This window comes from Peromyscus leucopus, chromosome 7, assembly GCF_004664715.2.
Source record: "Peromyscus leucopus breed LL Stock chromosome 7, UCI_PerLeu_2.1, whole genome shotgun sequence".
NCBI classification, from domain to species: domain Eukaryota; kingdom Metazoa; phylum Chordata; class Mammalia; order Rodentia; family Cricetidae; genus Peromyscus; species Peromyscus leucopus.
The window spans coordinates 31829863-31850441 of NC_051069.1; the positions used below are offsets into that span (position 1 = coordinate 31829863).

The following is a 20579-nucleotide window of genomic DNA, read 5'->3' on the forward strand; positions in this document are numbered from 1 at the left end:
AAAGTGTCTCTAACTTAACAATTGTTTTTATCCCATTAGATATTTGGTCCTTATGGATCACAAACTAGTTTCGATTTATACATACACAAGTGAAAGCAAGCTATGAGAGCCGTCTTTTCCAATAAATCAACACAAGTCCAAAGTTAATGCAACATTTCTTTTATTGGGAGTCAAGGACTCATAAGATGTCAACGAAGTCACACTTTGTGCTTGGGCTACTCGGTAACAACAAACCTGTTTACTTATGAAGTCAGTGAGAACAGTGTAAGACAGAGCCAACAAGTACTTTGAAAAAACAAGACAGCCAGAGCCATGACAGGGACTGCTTATGACAATGTCAAACAGCTAAGTAGAAAGTTACATCAGTTAAATATCCATCCAGGTATCTCAAAAAGTTAGACATCTGTCCCTTAGCAGAGCCAGCTTAACCATCTCCTTTCAGACAAAAAAAAAAAAAAAAAAAAAAAAAAAAAAAAATCACAGTTTAGACATCTATGGTATCTAGATGGCCACTGTATTAATTAATCACTGCTAAATGTCAATCAAATGCAGAGTGGCTGGAAGCAAGAATGGGATTTTTAGTTCTAGTTTCTTATGGCCAAAGGATTCTTGAATTAGTTACATGCATAAATGAGGATTATAACACAAAATGACTAGTGGTCATTGTTAATATTTCAGTATTACTGAAACAGTCATGGATAAGTATTCACAACATTTGCAAAAGTTGACCATTGGTCAAGTGGGTTGAGAGGATGTACAGTGGGAGATTGGATCTGTACAGGTGAACAGTGACTTCATGATTGGGAATATCATTAAAGGTATAGTTGTCGCTATTCTGTATTCTTTGGGGACAGATCATTGACAACTTCTTGACCCAAATACACTAGTTCATAGCTGTATTTCACAATGACGTGAGGTGCTAAAGAGGGAAGGAACTGGAGAGATCTAATAGATCGTCTATGAGGCATTCCTTGATCATATAGACAGAATACCTTCTGTAATCAAATAGAAGTTCATGTTTCTTTAGGGCAGGAGGAGCAGTTTAAAAGCCAATGAAATGATAACTGAGGGCCTTGTATCTGTTCCTTGCTGGGACACTTCCAAATATATGCTTTGTTTTGTTTTGTTTGTTTGGGTTGGTTGGTTTTTATTTTTCTAAGTTACTCTGCTTACAGACTATCGATCTATGTTTTCTATCAAAAAGATATTGTGACAGGGAACTTAAGGCCACTACTCTTAAAACTTCTAGGGTTTTTTTGCAGAACTAAGTCAAAAGTTTCATGATGTCTGACCAAAATCAAAAGGAAATGTCTAAACTGCTGACAGGCTCTCCTCCACTAAATTCTCAATTTTCTGTTGTGAAAATACATTTTATCATTCTGGTGTAATTCATATACAAACGTGGAGAGCATTGAGACCATAAGTAAGCAGAAGGGCTATTTGTTTCCATGGACAGACAGTAAGGGCTGTGGGGAAAGTGACACCAGTGTGGGTACTGATCACAAAGTCTGACTTCAGGCTCCAGCTCATAAGCTTTGTGACCACAACCTTGAATGTTCATAGCCACACATAGCACCTTGGCCAGGCACATAACCTCATCAAAATCAGTTTCATCACCTGGGAAGTGGGAACAATGTGTAATTTTTTTAGAGCTCTCATGAGATTCATTATGCAAAGTATTTCCTACAAGGAATAAACTTGGTAACTAACAATTACAAACAGAAGAATCATGAGTTCTACACAGGTACCACCAATTGCCTTCACCCTTCTAGTGTCAGAGAACTGGCTCTTTAGTTCTAGTTTGGTTTAGGTGACTTCTGTGGTGGAAGAGGGAAAACACATGTGTGCACCATCTTTACAAGACACACACAGAGGGATGCTGAGTGTTGAGTGAAGTCAAGTTGACAGAAGGATTTGCAATCTCCAAAACTCGCTACGTGGATTTCCTCTGCCATGCCCTTCAGGACTCTATTTTCTCCTACCTTTCCATTTATGTATTTTTTTTTTTAACATCCTTAAAGGTTGCTTTCATATTTTCTCTTTAGGGTAACATTCTTCCTTAGGCAAACCAATTTGGCCTCCTCTAAGCACATTGTCTTTGGTTTTGTTTCTGTTCTTATTGTCTACTGACTCTGTTTATCACTACATTTTAGGTAGCTTATGTACCCTTGTCCAGTTTGATTTCCACCCTTGGAAGCAGCTGCCATACATCACAGAGCCAAGCTTGCCACTCAGAGTCTGGGGGCATGATGTGGTGTTTCTGCGTGGTGGTATGAGGTCTCTGTGGGTCACCTGTGATGACATTGTCTTTCACTTTCTAGATCTCTTTCAGGAACAAATACTGTATGTTGATAAAAATCAGTCTCCCCAGAAAATTCGGTCTTTTCATACATTAACACACTTGGGCAAAGTTGCCTTTACACAATTGCACTAACAAGCATGTTCATACTAGGATCAAAAATACATGGCATGTGAATCTGAACACAGACAGACGAAATACACACAAGGAAGGGAAAGCTTTTGACTCGTGAATGGTCTGGGTTTTTCTGTTTCTTGCAAAGATTACTATTGGCTGCCACTGCACCATGTGGGTGGCTGCTGTGCAGGAGGGGTCTCTTCAGGTGGTCAGTTGCTTTGTTTCAACTTCACAGTTGGCATGAGCAGTCCATCAGTCTAGCAGTCTCTGCCGTCTTTGTCCTTTCCCTGGGGAGACATTCCTGAGAAAGGGGGCTATAGGACCAGCTGAAAGCAACATCAGTACAACTGAAAAGATAATGGAACATGTCACAGACAGTTACTACATTGACTCTTTAAAGGAAATGAATTTGTGACACCTTAGAGACAATGCTATTTCTAACTAATGCAGAAATGCTACATCACTCGGACAACGACAAGCGGCTTTCTTTCATTGTTCCCCTTGCTCAAGGATCAGTTAAGCAGTGGTCTTGTCCCAGTGTGGACGAGAGAGTCCTACTGAAAGGAGTGCTTCAAGTCTACCCTCACCGAAACAGGACACACAGGCAGAGATCAAAAGACTGCAGGGTCCAGGGCACATTCAAATAAGTCCTGGGGATGAAGGTGAACTAGCTTGGTTGTCAGTGCCTAACTGCTCAGCATGCAGGAGTGAAGGAAAGCACTGGAATTACTGGGTGCTAATTGCTGACCCCTTGAAATTATCTTGGTCTTTCTAGTACCTCGCACAGAACTTGGTACATGGTACTTAAAGAAAAAGAGAGGGAGAAAGGGGAGGAGGGAGAGCAGGAGTAGTAAGAAAGAGAAAGGGAAAGAAGAGGAAAGAGAAAAAGAAGAAAGAAAGGTGAGTGGATGGAAGGAGGGAGGGGAAGTGGGGGGAAGAGGAGAGAAAATAGGAGAAAGGAAAGGAAGGAGAAAGTAATGAAGGAAGGTGAGAGTGTGCCCCGGAACACTGGGGCACACAGGAAGAAAATTAGTCAGATGTAGCATATTAAAGGTGTCAAGACTGGGGAGTCAAGTCTGATTTAAGAAGGGCTTCTACATGCTGGGTTGTTTGAGAAAAATGAGGTGGGGCCCTTTCCAGGTGGCTTTGAACATGTCAGTGTTTCATTTGGGAAGTGTGTTGTGGTCGAGCAACCATTGTAGGCTCCTGAAAGGAGCATTACCACAATCCCAATGAACCAAGAGGAACAAGAAACACAAAACTTAAAGGCATCGATCCAATGGAGAAAACAAACCGCACTCCGAGGGATGACAGGCAAGCAGAAGGGCTGGGGGACAGGGTGTGCCTAAAACAGGAAGGCAGGTGTCTGGGAATCTTCCAAGTCAACATTGAAGGATGTGGGCTTACAACTAGGATAAAGAATTCACTTCTCCCACTGGACAGCCTTATTTTGATTTTTGTTTTCTTTGATTTTTGCCCCTAGGCTGGTGTTTTTTCAGTCACCATCCCTTCCTGAAAATGAGCTCCAATCTTTTGTGCTTTCTCAACAGGGCAAAACAGATTAGTAAATACTAAACCCAGGAGGTGGAATCAGATGTAACCTTGAAGGGCAACTGATACCAACAGACTCTGGGTTCATGGGTTCTGGCCTTGTTCCTATTGGCCCCACACTATAAAATAGCTTCAACAACTCTGAGAGCTGTAAGAACTGAGAACCTTCCTGGTCTGACCCACTCACTTCACAGATAAGGATATTTGAGAAGAGAGGTATTAATGTTACTCTCTTACTCTGCAGGAGTTGTTGTGAATGAGATGTGCTTTGCAGGTGGTTTTAATTTAACTAAAACCTTTGACATCAGCTTCTCCATTATACTCACACAATGAAATTGCATCAATGAGCTAGGTACACTGAATGGAATGTACCAGGACACATCACTGCACTAAATAAGAGTACACTGAGGATGCTGGTTCTCCAGAGGCGAGATCTAACTGATAGAATGACTAACTTTTAAATATTGTGAATGGGCAATGTATTTTATAAACAATGATATTGAAGATGGGGTGCTAAGCTTTTGGCATACATGCAATATTCATTTGTGAATAAATTAGCATGATATTGTATTATGAAAGAACACTGTATATAGTACTTTCATGATTCATATAGATAGTGAATAATGGAAAGACCAAGAATATGTGAGAAGATAAAAAACAAGCTCCACATTGCTTTGGAGTTACACAGACCCAACCCATACAAAAACGGCTTTTTTTATACTATAAGTGCTATTTTAAAAAAAATTGAGGAATGAACATGCAGCAGACAGTAGGGGAATGGACAGATTTCACATGTTTGTCATGAGTTAAAAATTTTGCAGATCAGCTTTGTTTTTTTGGTTCTATACCTACCATTGCATTGAGTAGTGGAGTGGGGTCTTCTACTCAGCATAAGAGTCTCTTGGGATCCTTTTTTTAATTTGAATGCAGAAGAAATACAAGTGAGACCCTTACATTGCCTTGCTCAGTAATAATTCTCCAAGTTTGTCTTGACAATCTCATCACCTATTGCATTTAGCCAAGTGCCAGACTGACCAGCCAACTCACTGTGCTTCTGCCTGGGTTTTTTTTTTTGTTGCTGTTGTTGTTGTTTTTTTTTTTTTTTTTTTTTTTTTTTCTTAGTAGGTAGATCTTCATGGGGCAGCTTGCTGGAGAAGGCTCCCCAGGGGAGCCATCAGTAGATCTCTGGAATCACGTTGAGGCCCCAAAAGGGAACTGAAGTTAGTACACAAGAGTTCCAGTTACTCATCACGTGACATGCAAAATGGAGGGGAAAAGCAGAAAAGGAATTGTTTATTATTGTTAATGGTTTGATTATTTTGATTAAGTTAAAAACTATTATCTCTGCCTAATGTCATTTCTCTAATTCCAACAAAGGAAATGTACTCCTTATAAGTAATATTTAGTACTCTGATGTTCTCCATGCTTCCAAGTTATCCGAAGTCAGGATAAAGAACAAATCCACAAAGAATTGCGAATGTTTTGCAAAGAATTCAAGTGTCTCCAGTGACAACCCTTCGAGGGATCATTAGTTTTCAACATCTAGGTTTTTCACTTTCATTCTCACACAAGCATACTGGCTGCAAAGTCCTTTTATTCTTATATTAATTAACAAGGAATTAAAAAAAAATAAGCTGGCTTAAAAAGCATTCTACTCAGAAGCAATTGCAAATGATGAGACATGCCCAAGGGTGGGGGTGGGCGACAAACTCAAGTAGGCTACATGTAAAGCAACGTGCAGCTCTATGCACATTAGTATAATTACAGATTGCAAATTATATCGGATGTATCTAATATCTAATTTTTTGAAAGCTGATTCCACTTGAGACTTCAATAACAGCATCAACATTTTGCAGGTGGCTCCTTCTGTACAGTATCCAAGGGGAATTATTCTTCTAATGTGCTTATAGCCCTCAAGTTAAATCTGGAGCTCCTGCTTAAAGGACCAGTGAACAATGAACACTAAGAATAACACCTTGACAAAGGAAATGGGGAGGGGGTATTACCCTGGACAACACTGAGTACAGTTACTTATTCTATCTGTACCGTGAACACGATACTTTCTTCAATCAATAAGGAACTTCAACATGCATCATTAGAAAATGTGGGAGAGGCTATACACACATTGAGGAAGCCAACTGAAAAGCTAAGGGTTGGCTGTCATAGATCTATAGATAAAAGAGACCTGTGCGTCTGAGTGGCATGTATACCTTTGACTGCAAATGGAAAGTCTTACACTAAATTCAGCTCATCGAAGACAGACATCCAGTTTGTGTGTCTAAAGAAGATCCAAGCTCTGCTTTGAGCAACTGGCTTTGTCCTCATGCCCTACATGAATCAATCTCCAAAGAACTAAAATATATTTGAGATCTCTCGGAGAATGAAGCATATTCTTCAAGTTGATTGGATCCATTTTTTTTATTCCTCTTTAAAGATCTTTCTGCTAATTAGTCGGGGTTGCTGTTGAATTATTTAATTATCTGCACTTTTGTGCAGTGAAATATGTTGTCATAGCACACACTTTACAGTGCAGTGACTGTTCACATTTAATGATGCCTCTATAGTTAGTACTTTCCTTTGTTCAGCTCATAAGTGGTTTTAGAAAAAGGGGTGGGACCCGAAGGAGGAGCCTTGGGGTTTGTAAAATAAAATCATACATTCCTGTGCATGTGCAGAATCTGATGCATTTATATGAATTTCATCGTAGAAATCAAGCTGCAGTTCCATTCTGAATAAGGCACAGCACATGTCGGTGACTTCAAATGCAGCCTGGAGGCTCTGAGTGTACCTTGAACATCTCTCTAGTGAATCCTCACTGCAATGCCATGGGGAAGGGACGACTTTTTTTTTTTCTTTTTTTTAAATCAGCAAGGAATGTCTTTAACGAGGAAGAAGTAAATTATGATAATTACTCTGAATGGTCGGATCCTTGAGCATTACTAATTAGCATTTATTGCCTGGATTATAGAACAATACAAGTGAAACCAAACCGCGGTTGCTCTTTTACCTTGGAGACTTGAAAAGGCAATGGAGGAAGAAGTCTGCAGCCACCTCCCCGGTGCAGACTGCAGTCAGTCCACCTCTCCACAGCCTGAGGACTCCCTCCTTGTGGAAACACACCCATATGGTCTTCAGCATTTCCGGCCCATTCATCTTTTTGTGTTAGCCTCATATTTGCATGGGCTATCATAGTTTCGGGAGACTGGTGACAGGCGAAACATTTTAGCTATAATACCAGCTGAGGACAATATTATCAGTTGGGTGAGCTTAGCAATAAAGAGCTAAAACGCCATGCTCCAGAAAAATATGGAATTCTTCCAGAGAAATATTTGACTTAAAAATAGAACAAAGAACTCAGCTCTTGGTGAATAAAATTTTACATTCCTTTCCTCACTTGCCCTTAGGATGGAAGTTAAAATTAAAAAAAAAAAAATAGCCGAGAAAAGATGATGGGTTTCTGGTTATAAGGACATTTATTTATTTATTTATTTATTTATTTATTTATTTATTTATTTATTTTCCATTAGGAATCTGTGATAGCATGAATTCTGAAATTAGAAAACAAAAATTAGATGCTGATGAGCAGGCTGAACGCACAGAATAAATGCCATTCATATAATTTGGCAACTGAAATTTTTAAATAAGCCAGCAGGTAGAAGGAGAGAAAGGGGAAAAAAAAAAAAACAAACCCTGAGCCATTTATCACTGTGCAATCCCCGCTGTTCTCCACACCCCATTACAGCGAAGGAAGAGAAAAGACTACAGGCAGCCAGAAACCCGGCCCTAAATACAGTCACTAGTCTTCCAAATACCTTCCATGGTTTCCCCACCCCACTCCCTTCTAGTCTCAAAGAATAAGTTTGACCAAATCTGTGAGGAGATTTAATAGACTGGTGGAAGAAATTAATTCTGCCGAATGAGCAAATGCATTCGAGTTGTCTAGATGCAAATAAGAAAGATAATACTTTTCATTGCCTTTGACATGCTAGGCGGATTAGTTTAGAATGTTAAATCTGATTTTATTAGAATATATTAGCAGTGTTTTAATTAATACCAATCAAACGTTTTCTTTCCCTGGGGCTTGATATGTTCCTAACACTTTCTAAATCATCTGTTTTTCTCCCTCAGAAAAGAAGAAGAGGAGAGAAGAAAAAAAAAAAAAACTACCAAATCACCAAAGCCTTTTGTTACATTCTTCTTACTTTACTGTATTCAATGGAAAACTGTAAACTTTTTGTATAAAGGTGTTTTGCCCATAAAATTAGTTCCAGTATCAGATTTTAAAAATGAGCACTCTTCTCTAGTTTGCTCTCTTAAAACAAAATAAAATAAAAAGAATAGAGATTTGAAAATTAAGCATTTAACATATTTTTCTTTTGGGTAAATATTGCAAAAGAGGTTTCAGCTGGTTCTTCTTGTTATCAGTGCGGCTTCTTAAAGCTGTTAGATTTCAACTGCGTTGGTTTTAAGCTGGCAAAAAAGAAGACTTTTTTAAAAGGAGGTGGTCGTGTTAGTGAAGGTGTGTGTGTGTGTGTGTGTGTGTATGTGTGTGTGTGTGTGTTTGTGTGTGCATGTGCGTGTGCGTGTGCGTGTGCGTGTGTGTGTGTGTGTGTGTGCATGCTAGTTAAAAATACGGTGAGCCACTGCACCCTGTGAACTGAATTGTAACTGTGCTCCAAGGAGGTACAAGACTGCATTCCACTCATTATCCCCCCTTTCTCTTCAGCTTCCTGTCCTTCTGCACCCCAGCTCCAGTTCCCTGGGTCTCTTTTCTTCCCCCAGTGCACCCCCACTGCAGCTCACCGCCTTTTTATTTTTTATTTTATTTTTTATTTTTTTATCTGCCAGGCTGGATTTGTGCTTTTAAAGATCAGTATCAATAATAGCCTGCTTGTTTCGGCTACACTCTCCCTTTAAAAGACAGTCCCCTCTAATTGATGCGTCTGGGCTAGTCTAGACTGGTAGTGATTGAACCAACCACCAATTATGTTATTCATTTCACTGAACTCCGCTGATGGGCTCCATGAGGAAGAGGGGGTGTTGAGAACCCTGCCCTTGCGCCGAAGCAGTTGCCTGCTGAAATATAGAAATCTGTTGTGTCGCACACACTGCTGAATGCCTGGCCAACCTGCATTACAGTAGCAGCCTGAGAACAGGAGCAATCCACGTGAAAACATGGGAAAGCAGGAGTGCCTGCTAGTACAAACTGAAACGTTTGTGTTGAATTATGTCCCTCTATCACTTGAAATCACAGAGAAATCACATCTATCATATCTTTATTGATCCATGCACACATTTCTGTCACGTCAGCTGCATACATATTTTGCCTTCAAAAAGCACCAAATGTTTGCCAATCTTTCAAATGTATAATGTGATAATATATATTACCCTTAAGTTAAACTGATGCACCACCATAATTTCCACATAGCTATGCATGCACATTAGTTGAAACGGGATGGGGAATCGTTAATCATTTTATATAAACTAATGGACAAAATCTCTTAAATAACTGTAAGCTTTGAAGCACATTCTATCAAAGGCTGCCAAGTAATAGTTAAATTACAGCCGTACAAGAGGTTTCAACAAAAGACGTAGTACAATTGTTGCACACTTCTCAATTCAGCATTCTGATGCAAAATGCTTTCTTGACTGTAATTTGGGGTAAATGAGTAAAATTGAGACAAGCATTTAAAAATGGGAAGAGCAGCTTCCTTCACTTTCCTCTCTCTGTGTACAATGAGGTTACAACCATTACGAAATCTTTCAGAGATGAAAGCATTTGGAGTCTGGGCTGATTTAGGCATTTTCCAAAAATGGAGAGAAAGGTTGGGCTGAGAAGAGTAAAAGTGTTTAGAGGAAACTGTACGCCCGAATTTTCTGCAACAAAGGGAAGGTAAGCCGCGTCCTTCTTCCCTAATGTGAGGCTGACCTGAATCACTGAAATTACCCTGCCATGAAAAGTTATAATCCCAGAAAACTACAAACTAGAAAATGCTAACAATTACCTCAAGAGAGGATCCTTTTTACATGTGGTTTGGTATTACCAATAGCTTTGTCGAATTGAATTAAAATCCTGATAAAAATCTTCCCAGCTTCTAAAGAAGAGTCGTAGGCATTGATTTCCCCCAAAGAACACAATATCAAATACACTCAATTATTTCTTTCATCCCATGATATTTAGAAAATCCATTTCTATTCTTATCACCTTTAAATTCACCAAGCATAACATTTTTAAAGAGGTACCAAAGCAAGGAGGTCGTATCACTCCTTCCATTTTGTTTTTAAGAAATCTTGCAAAGTAACACATGTTTTATCTTTCCCAGTCTCATTTTTTTCCTTTGTATTGAATACAAGCGTTGAATATTTAACCTATTCATTTATTCCAAATCAGTGGTTCCATCATACCTAGGTCAGTGAAACCACGGTCTAGCCATATACAACACATGTGTGGACAATACAGATATAATATATTCTCATGCCCATTTTAATTGAGCACATTTTTCGGATTAACTGTTGAGTTTAAAAGTTGGAGGCATGGGGCATGCTGGGACTTCAGCTGAGATGTTCTGAGGTCAAGCACCAGGTACTGAGCTGTTGGTGTTACGCTCTGGTAGTACTGCGTGTTGCTCTCAAGGAATAGACCCTGCCGATGATTTTCCACCAGCCTCAGTGTCAGCCATATACACAGGCATCCATAACAGCCAGCACAGGATGCTAACAGTCTACTTCAACAGAAGCCAGGAGCTGCCACACTCTGGTCACCTGATCCCATCTAACAATGGAAGCCTCAGAGGTGTACTCTCATCACTTCTGACAAACTTTCTTTTCTTTTCTTTTTTTCTTTTTCTTAAAAGACAAAAAGTTCCTTCAGCGACGCAAAGGCACGACTCGCAGCTCCCAAGAGCCTAACCCGTGGATTTAAACGGTAAACATCACAAGTTAGGGTCTCAGGGACTGAGGGGAGCGCAACACAGTATTTTTTCTTTCTTGAGACAAAACAAAGCAAAACAAGAATGACAGGCAATTTCAGTTGCAGACTCGGGACTAAAATGCAGCAAACAGGTGGTCCAGTGTGGCGACATCCTGGCTTTCTAAGCCTCTTCCCTTCACAAAATTTAGATCCATTGCTGACTCCGTACAACCCTGCATACGCAATATATATATATATATATATATATATATATATATATATATATATATATGCCTGAACATGCAAATGGCAGCTATATCAAAGAAAACTTTTAAGTTTTGGGCAAAATAATATACTAAATTGGGAAATAATATGAATAGACTCAGAAATGGCCATTTCTATTTGGTTAATTAAAAAAAAAAACGTGATCTACAATCAGGATTAAATAGCTCTTCAAAGCTTTCATTTGTAAATAGCAGGAATAGACTAAGGAGAAGAAAATAACCCTCTGCCTTCCCCCAGAACAAGCGTGCCACATGCAACAATCCTAAGAGATGGGGATTGGGAGAAGCAGGATTCCGAGGTTAGAAAGGTTTTTGAACTCACCCATTTGAAGTGGAGCCCGGCTGCAGAGCTTCCAGGAGCGCCATCCAGAGCCGGGGGGAGAATGTGAGCTCGCAGTGCGCTAGGCTAGGCGAGGTGTTCAATAGGACAGAGAATGGGGCGGGGAGGGAAGGCGGGGGCAGGAAGCGATACTCCAAAATTGAGAGAAGACCGTAACTCTATGGTTTATGCTTTGGCCGGGGCGTGAGGGTGGGAGGAGAGGCAGTAGGGTGGGAGTGGAGGGAGGGGCTGGGGCTGATCAAATTTGGAAAACAGTCGGTTAAAAAATTAAAAATAAATAAATCGAGAGAGAACAAGAAAATTTCCCAAGGACTGCTTGGGGGGAAAACATTTTTTTTTTTCTTTTCCTTCTTCTTTCTCTAGCATGCAGAGTTCTGTCAGTCTTGCAAACCGGGCCCTCCTCTGCATCAGCTGCTTGGCTGAGGCCAAGGCCAAAATCACCCAGAGCGAGCACCAGCCTGTCATTTGGTAGACGCAAAGTGGGAAGGGGTGGGTGCGAGCTGGGGAGATGCTCCCCCACCCTCGCCTCCCGCTGCGGATCCTTTGAAGCCTTTGGCCAATATTTCAGAGGAATCCGAGGCATAATCCCCCTCCATCTTCACAGACAGCCACTAGTGCTGTACCTGATAGAGTCGCTCTCCCCAACCTCCTCTGCCTGGAAGCTGAGCTTTCCTGTGCAGACTCAAAAAAAAAAAAAAAAAAAAAAAAAAAAAACCAAAAGGGAGGGGACCGACGGGAAGATGCTTCTTTTAAAAAAATTTCTTTCCCCTCACCCCTCCTTTCTTTCTTTTATCCCAGGCCTGAGCAAAGTAGATGGCTGGCTGGGCACGCAGAATAACAAAGCACCGGCCTAAGGAAGACACTGGAGGGGGCCCTTCTACTCCGAGAAAAAAAAAAAAAGACCAGAAAAAAGAAAGAAAGAAAGAAAAAACAACTAGGAATAGTGAAGAGCTCCAGGCTTGCCTCCTCCCCACCAGAAGAACTAGAATCACACCAGCCAGCCTTCTAAACCGTCTCTTTCCCTCTGTACAGGGTCTGTTTAGAACACCCACACACAACTTCTTTTCCTCACCTCGGTAGGTCCTGCTCATGCACAGTTCTCCGTTCAGCTCGCCGTCTCTCCTTTTCCTCTCCTTCCCCTTTTCCTCTCCAAAGAGCCAGTCCGTCATCATCATACCTAGTCTCCTCTTTCTCTCTCTCTCTCTCTCTCTCTCTCTCTCTCTCTCTCTCTCTCTCTCTCTCATATTATTAATAATAATAGCCCTTTCGACATAGCAGCATGAAGTGGCTGCCTTTGAGAAAGCACATTTAATCTTGACTGGCTCCCCTAGGCTTCGCTGAAGAAGAAGGCAAGGGGAGAAAAAAGGAGAGAGAGGAAAAAAGCATGTAAGGGAGGCTGCTGACGGACAGCAAGCATCAGGCACAAATCAGCGACAAGTTGAATTTTCCTAGACCACACTGCCCCCTTTCTTCTCGGCTCTCTCCCTGGGCTCCTGGAAAGCCCCAGTGTCTGGTTACAGGAGGCAATGGGTTTTTCTGCCAACCGTGGTGCAGATTCCTCACATGCCTGCTTAAACCTCTGGCAGAGAAAGGAATCGATATCCCCCTCTAATCACCTTTAGCTCTTTGATGGCGTCCCCCCTTTTCTGAGAATCCGCTTGGCTTCCCTTGCCTCCCCCCCCCCCCCCCCCCCCGCCCCACCAGGCTCTCGCATACAAAGCTTGAAGCAATGTCATCTCTCACTTCCTTCCATATCTTGAAGACAAGCCTCTTCTAATATTCTCGCGCTTGCTCTCTCGGTGTTGTGTAGCATGTCTCCTCCCGGACTAGCAACACCGGATGCACAGAGACATCTCCCTGACTACTAATGAGATCAAAAATACACCATCAGGTCAGGGGAAACTAGACATTGTTCTCTACCGATTCAAACGTGTGTGTGTGTGTGTGTGTGTGTGTGTGTGTGTGTGTGTGTGTGTGTGGTGTGTTCTTTTGCTAGACCTACAGTTCAGGTAGCTCATTTTCTAAAGTGTTGGGGGTGGGCAGATCAAGGTGGGACTGTGAAGAAGTGAGACCTTGGGTGCAATGTGGTTCTTCGGCCAATTGTCTGGCATCTGCACACACTCGCGTGAATGAGCGCAGGTGAGGCTTCTTGTGAAATTTTCCTCCTTTCTTTTTTATTTATTTATTTTTTCTTAAATGGACAGATAGTCAACAACGCCCAACCATTTCTTTGAAATTGTTGTGTGAAAGCATAAAAGAGCAACAACTCAAGTCTATATTTAAGATACATAGACACTCTTCAGACACGTAATGATCACAATGCTAAACCTCATGCCTTTCAATGGCTGGTTTTGCTGGTTGCCTCCGGTTGCAACGTGCACTAATTTGCCACTTACGTTCCATTCCTGGGATTTGGAAAGCCATTCAGTTTCCTCAGCTCAGCCTAACTCTTGGCTTCCACTGCAGGCATTTTGCTGATTCCTGAAGCCTTTGTAGCCTCCCATGTCCATAAGATACATGCATACTTTATTGATCAGCCTAATGTCCCTCAATAACGATAAGCAATACTTCAGATGGAGAGAGAGAGAGAGAGAGAGAGAGAGAGAAGGAAAAAGGAAGTCATCCCTAAAAGACGAAGGGAGCAGCATGCAGCGTTTCTGTTGTCACCCATTTTAAATGCTTGCCTTCCATACAGTGTCCTCTCAAAGAAGGTACCACCCCCAAAATTAGGGTCTCTACCTATCTATAAACACAGTGGGTATATTGCTGTCTTAACCCAATTTTCCCAATGAGGCTAGAATCCTGAAGACAACAGACAGCCCAGTGTTAAAATAGAATACGGAGTTCTGCAAATAGCAGGAAAGGAGGGGAAGAGAGCCAAGGATGCAGGTTCCCTGCAAGTGGGTGCTTTAAAAGGTAGTTTCTTTGTGCTCATCACAGACATTCATTGTGCTTTGTCTCTGACGGTGAGACTTCAGAAGCACGGCTGGATGCCAAAGGAAGGAGAAGGAAGAGAGGAGAAGCATATGAGATGAAGAAGCAGAGGAAGTGAAAGAGAAAAGGGAAAAGAGGGAGAGGAAGGAGAGAAGGAAGAGGAAGAGGAGGAGGACACACAGGCAAAAGAGAATGTTGGAGTATCTTTAATACATTTTTTTTCTTATTGTCATGACTGGGAAGGAGGAAGGCGTGTGCCAGGAGTTGGTGACTGGGTCAGAATCTTTTTTCAGGTTTGGCTAATAGAGTGTTTGCACTAGACTGATGAAGAAAAAGAGAGAGAGAGAGAGACATGCTAAAATAATCAAAAAGGGTGGAGCTGTCAAAAAAAAAAATCTTTGACTCATTGGGTGCCTCCCTGTAACGCCAAGATGAATCATTCCTAAGGAGAGTCATTGATGGTCTCAGTGTACTTGTATATATGAAGGCCCAGGAACAGGCCACTGTTCCCAATCCAAGAGGAGAGACAGGTGGAGAACGGAACTCTCCGACCCCCTCTGATTTGCAGTAACAGTTTAGTGTGACTTCCACACACTAAGCTAATCTGTCCTTGTCTGTGCCCACTCTGCTTATAAAGATACACAAATATGTGACTTATGAAAGTTAGGCTAAGGAACACATCATTTTCTCCATACAACTCAGTGAGGTCTTTGGAGGATACTTATTTGAAGCAGTTAACACCTGACCCCAATTTCTGTGGGTAATTAGTGAGCTAGATAACCACACAAAGTGGGTAATTATTTAGTACCCAAGGGTACGCTAGAAGTGGGTAGTGACTTTGTTAACAAAAGCGTATCTCTAATTATTGTATCTATGATGAGTGTTTTAAAAATACCAGTTACTCTATCAAGTGAACCATGATAAATAAGTAACTGTTTTACTGTCCTCAGCATATACATACATGTCTTCCATCATGGTTCAGAATATTTACCTCTAATGTACAGAATGTAGTGAAGATTAATTAGTGAATGTCTGTGCCACTCTCAGAAGGTGAGATGAACCAGAGAGCTTCTAAATGCAATATTAATACTGTTATTGGGACTTTGGCTTTGTTATTTTTGGCTGAGAGAAGCTGGGGGGGTAGATGCTATTGTTCAGCCTATGCCTTGGTCTGATGGTAATGCAGGGACCACAGACATAATGATTGTGATCATGGGAAGTGGTCAACTGCCTGACAGTCTAACCCAGCTGGAAACGAGAGGTAGACAGTATTGAATCGACAGCTGACTCAGGTTAAGTCTGAGGAGCTGGGCTGAGAGGTGGGGAGAGGGAGGAGCCACAAGCCCGAAGGGAGCTGAATCAGCTGGACCACACCCTCCTTCTAAATTCTTCCTATCACCCTCTTTTGAGGGAGCACAAATACATCCAGAAATCCCTCAAAGATGACATCTGTGCAAGTTCTGGAATAAAGTTAGCATAATGACATTGGTTATATAATGTTTATTGTGAAGAAGAACTTCTGTATGCATCATGTAAGCTGATACAAATGCATTTTAAAATATTACTGTCTTGAGGATAGGCACATATAGACCAACCTCAGATATCTTTAGCCCAGAATAAGAACAGTGAGGAAGCAGTTTATTGCTTTTATACGTCATTCCTAGGGTGAGAAGGGTACTATTTATTTTTTCTGAGAAGAAAAAAGGAGGGGGGGAGGGGACAGGAGGAGAAAGAGCCAAAAAGACAGAGAGACAGAGACAGAGAGAGACAGACAGAACGTGCAAGCATGCTTTGGGGACCCTGATCCTGGAGATCAACTAAGCCTTGAAAATAATAAACAAGAATAGCAAAAATGAAAACTTACTACTTTCTCTGTGAATGGCCATCCCATTGAGTCAGTTGTCTAGGTCTGGCAGAGGCAGGGCAGACAGAGACCTCTGGAGTCCACATCTTCATGTAGGATCCCCACACTTTCTCTTTCAAAAAGATCAACCGGGGAATCAACTCTAGAGATCTGGGAGATGCAATTATGTGGGAAGGGTGAAAAAATATGCAACGATGTTGTATTCCATACAGTGGATGCTTCTAGGGAACTGGGAAGAGAGTCGACCCCATCCTCCAGCCAACAGGTACCACTGCCGAAATCTTCACTGGCCAACGCTCCTAGGACACATGTTGAGGCTCTGATGGGAGGCTAACTTTGGGGTAAATACATTCGAAGAGCTGAGGGGAAATTTCTCCAAAAGCTATCCAAGCCAGTCTTGTGAGCCGAAGCCCAGTGCTTGTCACCCCTCTCTGAGCTCAGAATGACAAAGGCTAACTGGCATTCTCCCACCCGCCCAGCTCCTTTCAAACCCACAGACTGTGCCAGACTTGGCCCCACCTCCCCCCTGCAACAGATTCTGTGGCCCTGCTCCACTCTATGCTGCAGGGAGCCCGATTTCCATTTTAATTGTCCTACCTGGCTAGTCCCCTCTGTCACTAGTCCTAGTTCTTGGCTCTTGGCAAGATTTCAAAGACCCAATCAATTGTTTTGTCTCCCATAATCTTAATCTTCAACACCTCCGGTTCCTACTTCCCCCAAATGTGATCCCTTCAAACACAAAAATGTGATCTCTTCTGCAGTTTCTTGCATGTCTGAGCACCACCACCTCCTTTCTTTGGCCTCTCTCACTCTTGTTTAACTTTCTCTTTTTTCTGCCTCACGTAAGGGAGGAGCCTGAAGGCAGAGCTAGCATTTCCCCTTCGCTTCTCCGTGTACTAAAGCATCTCAGACAAGCCAAAGCAACCCAGGGCATTTCCTAAAAGCTTACCTAAAAAGAGCTGGAGCCATCAGAGAACAGGTGTGTGTGTGTGTGTGTGTGTGTGTGTGTGTGTGTGTGTGTGTGTGTGTGTGTTGGGGGAGGGGTGGGGACACATACAGAGAGAATCAGACAGAGATACAATTAGAGAAAAGCGCCCTAACTATAAGAATGCAGTAGGAAAGGCCCACAGGCAAATGAGTGGAGAGAGTTAACTGTGACAAAAGCATACAGATCACAGGGGGCTGGGGGGAGATCAAACATATACAGTGAACAGTTCTATCACAGTCCCCTTCCATTGGATGACTCTGATCAAGGATTTGCCTTTCTGTGGACAGGTAGGGAGGGCCAACAGTGAGCCACAGCAGCCTCTGGGATGGGATGGAATGGAAGGCAAACTTCTTTAATTCACCACCTCTCCCTACTTCTGTCCGGGCTCGGGGGCTAAGACTAGAATGGCACCCCTATGTATCTCCAAGACGTCATGAGCCTGGCAATTGTGTGGTCCCTGCCTACCCTTTCTACTTAAGTACTTATACTTCTCTATTGTAATCTTTTTTCTGTGTTTGCTCTAATAGCGATCACTGTGGGACTTCTACATTCCAGATGCAGAAAGCTTGCCTCTAAAGACGTTGTGAGTAGTTTCCAGATGTAGAGAATAGGGTTCAGAATAGGCAGCTCTGCCCAGATAGTGGGGGCCAGTGCTAGGATTTGAACCACGTACATTTGCTTAAGTACAATTTTGCCTTTGCAGTTGTTACAGCCTTTTGTCCTGTGTTAGTGTAATCAATCTTTCTGATTGATCTCCTCAGATTCCCTTGGTTTCTCCTGTGTATTTCCACTTTACTCCATTCTAGCAGTGTTTCGATTTTTGATGATTTTTATCCAATTCATTCTTGTCTTGTACTTAAGAATGTGTCAGGCATTGTGTTGGGCAGTGTCATCCTTGGAGCTTGGAGATAGGCAACGACCTGTCCACCCTGCTGTCTCCATGTTCGAACTCTAGGGCCATGAGGGAAAAGGCTGTGACAAGTTCCTGATGTGTCCCCAGGGAAGGGCATAACACCTAGATGTAACAGGAGTGCGTCAAAAGGTCTTGAATATACTTTTGTGTTAGTATGGCTTGTATTGAAGCTTCACTTTTTTTTTACATTTATTATTTACCGTGGAGTGGGGTATATTCCAGAGCATATAAGTTGATGTCAGAGGACAGCTTGAAAGGGTCAACTGTATCCTTCTACCCTGTAGGTTCTAGGAATTGAATGAAGCTCATCATTCAAACACCTCTAACCAGTGAGCCACCTTGTAAGCCCACATCATGGTTTTTTGTTTTTTTTTTTTTTTTTTTTTTTTTTTTTTTAAGAATGGGGTTCTTGTTTAAAATAACCTTTAGGGAAAAAAAACTTAGCAAGCTACCGTACAAAACTATCATGTAAGAAATGGTGAATCTCAGCCTGAATTTTTAAAGACCATACTCTGGCCGATGCCCCATGTGGAGTCACATTCATAATTCCTTCTACAAGTTCTGAGGCCATGCGGTTTCTTGTGTGAAACCACTGCAGTGTGGCTTAGGAGGTCTTTTCAAGTGATAAATTGTGTAGGCTGATGTGACAGTGAAGGAATATTCTGGGCTGCATGTGAGGAGGCCAAGGGCTTCTACAAGAGTGTGAGCAGGAGACCAGGTCTGCACTAGACACTCCAAGTGCTTCATGGCCATCTGGCCTGAATGTCTCCAGGGTTTCACAATGGGTACTCTGAGGAGAGATTAGACAATTCCTTATTTTGCCTAAGGAAGGAATATTTTAAGTACTATAATTGCTATCTTTGCAGGCTAAATTCTATTCTGGTCTTAAAACAAAACAAAACAAAGGGTTTCACGTATTTTTTCACTTGAACTCATCTACTAGTACAGAGCACAGTGATAGAGAAAAAAACCAAAATTCCCAGAAAAAACAAGTCCAGGCAGTGGAGACATTATCAGGTTAGTATGGCTTGCTAACTCAGACCTTTATAGAGAACACATGCTTGAGGTCCCTTAGGTACAGCCTCACAACCCCGTCTTGGTTCTTTGCCAGTGTCCCCTCTTGGAGTTCTTTCTCCCACTATTACCACTTTCCCTCGGAATCCAGTGGGATCTTTTATTTTTGCTTCTTGGAAATGAATATCATGTCTCCGATAGTCGTCTGAAAAGACGTGATGAGGTCTGGAGTCAAGTGCACATACCACCATGGCAGGCAAGAGAAGAGGTGAAAATGGACCAGAAAACATGGTCAACAGGTGTTGCTGAGCAGTGGGGTGTATCTAGTCTGTTTGTCATCCCACATTGTCTGCCTCTGAACAGAGGTGTGCGTGGGTGGGTGTGTGTGTGACTAGGATGGTGTTCATCTGTCCTTCTCTATCATACTGAGCGTTCTGACGCCATTGAATTTGGTTACAAGTATGCTGCTATCTTCAACTGACTCTGAAAATTTTCCTGCTATCAATCCACAACACAGTTTGTAAAGTTGTATCCTTTGGGCTGCTGGTGAGCTTCCTCAAGTGAGAGCTGAGGGGGATGCCACAGTCAGTCTATCCCAAATGCGCTCACGATGTAGACTGCGGAAATCCTTCCAGCAGGACAGGAGTCCCCCAGGAACTGACTGCTCTTCACAGAAAGATGAAGAATAGGAATGCATTTACATACTGCATGGTCAGCAGGGCCCTTTTCTTTAAGCAATGAGACTGAGCCGAGAGGGAGCGGCATGTGGTACAGGTTGTATGTGGCACAGGTTGCACGTGGTACAGGTCATATGTGGCACAGGTTGCATGTGGCTCAAGCGTACTTATGGCCTGCCATTTTACACTCAAAATTGTACATCAGTTTCAAGTGTCAGGTTAGGTGTGTCAAGGCTAAAAAATTGGATGTTTTTCTTCATAAGGAAAATTTAAATTTCTTTTGTTTGGGGGGTATGTTATGGTTTAACAAAAGGTGTCCTCCTAAAAGGTGTGTGTATTGAAGACACGGTCCCCAGCCAATGGTGCTGTCAAGTGATGATTGGTCATGCTTTCTACATCAAGGGATTAACTTATTGAGAAATCCATAGATTGAATGGCTTATTAGGAGGTGGGGCTGGATAGAGGAAGTAAGTCATGGTGTGTGCATGCATGTAGGTGTGGGGGGGGGAGGGTGTTTGAAGAGTAGACCATGTCCCTTGTCCCTTCCTATCTGTCCCAGTTTGAGAGCTGAGCAGCTTTGCTCTGACACAGCTTCTTGGTCATGAGGCTCTACCTCAGCACAAAGGGCCAGAAACCAAAACCTCTGAACTCTTGAGCCGATATTTCCTCCTTTAAAATGTTTTTCCCC

General features: G+C 42.1%; 2 long non-coding RNA genes across 5 annotated transcripts in view; both read right to left on the bottom strand.

The window, feature by feature from the left end:
* Positions 1 to 20579, bottom strand: part of LOC114691140 — a 287086-nt gene that overhangs the window by 63092 nt on the left and 203415 nt on the right. The window lies entirely within an intron of this gene.
* Positions 144 to 13153, bottom strand: LOC114691143. The gene is made up of 3 exons (XR_003734184.2): positions 11484 to 13153; positions 4820 to 11110; positions 144 to 2763 (listed from the first exon to the last, which is right to left on the bottom strand). It is a non-coding gene; the product is annotated as an uncharacterized LOC114691143 (long non-coding RNA).